The following is a 3,151-nucleotide window of genomic DNA, read 5'->3' as shown; positions in this document are numbered from 1 at the left end:
TCTCAGCAGTGTTTAATATCTGCGTTCGTCTCTTTTCTTATTAGTGAAATTGGTATTTATTGGCATTTAATTAAACCAAACGTACGCCCGCTTAAAACGAGCTTACACAGAACGACATACTGCTATACAAATAAGCACACACACACACACACACACACACACACATACACACACACACACGCGCGCGCGCGCGCGCGTCGGGGAAGGAGCGTCTTAAGAAACAGCCTCGTAGGAAATGATAATGAAACAGCTTCTTAATACTTAGCTTCCCTACCGGAGCGCTACTCTCTCTCTCTCTCTCTCTCTCTCTCTCTCTCTCTCTCTCTCTCTCTCTCTCTCTCTCTCCCCGCCTATAAAATACTACGTCGCATCATCGAAGCGAGGGAGGAGGGGAGGAGGGTAGCGAGTCCGAGGGGCCTTGAAAACAGCTGAGTGATGATGCCACTTAGCATTTTAAAGGAGTACTTATAATCACCGCAATAATGTTGTCGTGTAATGCTTATCGGCACATGCTTTTTAATACCATTTGTCTTGTTATAAGATACTGCAATATTCTACAGCCTACAAAAAATAAGATTAAATAAGTGGCACCTCTGAGGCTGCGACAATGCAGTCAGTCGTCTGTCCGTCACGTCAGCTACACGCATAGCAGCACACCAGCGAGTCCCATACATTTTCAACTCCTCTGACGGGTAAACAAAGCCTTAAAATGCATATGTGTATAGAACATGTGTATTAGAATTGCACGTTCCTTCACCTCTTTCAGTATTTGCAGAAACTCGCGTTACACCTTGTATACAGTGGACAACAACCAAAACAACACCGCTACAGAGCACATGGAGGGAAAATGAGTGCAGTCTGATGTGACTTACTCCCATCACACAACTTCTCCCTTGAAAAAAAAAAAAAAAAGTTAAAAGTTAAAACTGAAACCAAGGAAAGTACATTCAAGCTTTTTTCCACCCGATTCTTAAGCTGTCTTGATGTCCACCGTGATTCAAAGCTTTTCCTCTGCTACATTTCCAAGCACAACATGCAGATTTTTTTTTTCCTACTTTCTTTTTCTCTTGTGAGTCTAGTCGCCTTCGAGTCACTCTGATGTTTGAATGCAAAGTGGATTTCAGTGCTCTTGGCTTGCTGCAAATGGCTGGCTGTCTCTTATTCAAGATACACTGCCGCCAACATTATTGCCGGTGAGAGCTGCCGCGGGCACCACCTCCTCCTCAAAGGGATGATGTAACGCATGGCTTGGTGTGTGTGTGTGTGTGTGTGTCGTCACGCATCGCTAAAAGCTCAGTGTCACACTGGCACTTTTTGCGTCGATTAATGTGATTAATTAATGTGATTTCCGTCGATTTTTCATTGTTCCACATGAACTTATCGTATGAATTTGTCAGACGATCAGGATTGTTTCCGCCTGCAAATTTCCGCCTTCGTTTACATTTCCAAGACCAAGACCGAGACTTTCCGCGTGGCTTCAAGTTGTCTCACAGAGCGTTATTACCGCCTCTACGATTCGTCATGGATGGAAAACCACATCCAAGCTGGACACGCCTTTCAGAGGAGTTCCTTGTGGAAAGCATCAGGAGCCATAAGTGCTTCTGAAACCAAAAGGATGAATCTTGTATGAAGAAAGGCCTGAAAAGAGCGGCTTACAACACAGTCACCTGTGCCCTCCAATACTGTGTCTCACAGTACACAGTATTAGTTTCAGTGCAGCGTATCTTTGCCGCAGCGTGGATTCCATATTTGTTTACACTCCCTGGGCTGTGCCGACGGAAAGTTTCAGACGAAACACCGTTTGTGTGTGACAGGCCGCAGCCAAGATATCCACGATTTTCAGAAAAACGACGGAAAAAGTTGACGGAAAAAGTGCGTGTGACACACCGCCTTAAATCTCCCAGGACGGCCCGGCAGGAAGGGAGTCTCTCGACGCGCTCTTTGGAGGGAGGCTCAGGTTATTGATTCCTTGCACTAAATTTACCGCCGCTGGTATTACCTGAGCTTCGGTATGTCGCACCTTGTACATATGCTGAGAATCGCATGAAAGGACACAAGGCGGCACGGTATCCTTAGCAGTGATGACAGGTATAAGTGAGGGCTTATGCTTGTAATTACCCTAAAAATTTATGAATAAACAAGTAAGGTTTCATGCCTCAACGTCATGGCGGAGGGCTGCTACTACTACTACTACTACACACAAACACACACACACACACACACACACACACACACACACACACACACACATTTAAGTGATTTAAGTGACTGGAAGAAACCTTTATGATATGTACTTAGCAATTCAAAAGAACATATATGAGTTAGAAAAAAGAAGCATCGATGTTTCACTCTACGGAGTAAAAATCTGAATGTTTAAATGTCACAAAACAACAAAATGTAAATATATGAAAAATTGTTATTGTCCTTGATAATTTGAAACGCTAATAAAGAACAAAAAAGACCATAAATACTTTACAAGTGATAAAAAAAAAAAGAATAACGAGAGCAGCGAGACATGAACATATCAAAAGAAACATTATTTTGTCCCGCGATCTGCAACAACACAATAATTAACAAGAAAAAAGAAAAGCATCGATCTAATATAAACGGTGAAAATTGAATTGTGTAAATATAAAAAAAAAAAAAAAAAGACAGGAGAAATGCCTGAAAACCGGGCTAATCATCTCTGTGGCCTCAAAAACAGTCGTGGTGAAAGCAAAAGCATTTCTGAATACACGCCACACATTTGCCAGGCTGTGTGGGAGATGCCAACTGTCTCCAAGGATGACTTGTACTGGAAGAAAACAAAGTTGTATATATTATTTAGTGATTACAGCAAAGTCTATGACAGAGTGCCCTTGGTAAATTAGTTCAGGTGTTGCGGGCTATCTATCTATCCATCTATTCACTACCAAAATAGCATCCTTGTGATAGACGCTTTGTTAAAAATTTTCTTTACGAAAAACACTAGGACACGGCTCCTCAAACCTCCATTAATCCTGCAACACTCACGCTCCTCGCCATTACGTAGCCACTAGAATAAAAAGAGTCACTTCCTATTAAGGTGGAGTGAAACAGGCGCGCCGCATCGCTAATGACCGCAGGGAGGAGGAAATGAGGGAAGTGATTGCACGCTTCTCTCTGATTACTC

The sequence above is a fragment of the Scylla paramamosain genome, chromosome 35 (genome assembly GCF_035594125.1).
Source record: "Scylla paramamosain isolate STU-SP2022 chromosome 35, ASM3559412v1, whole genome shotgun sequence".
NCBI lineage: Eukaryota > Metazoa > Arthropoda > Malacostraca > Decapoda > Portunidae > Scylla > Scylla paramamosain.
This window is presented reverse-complemented; position numbering follows the sequence as displayed.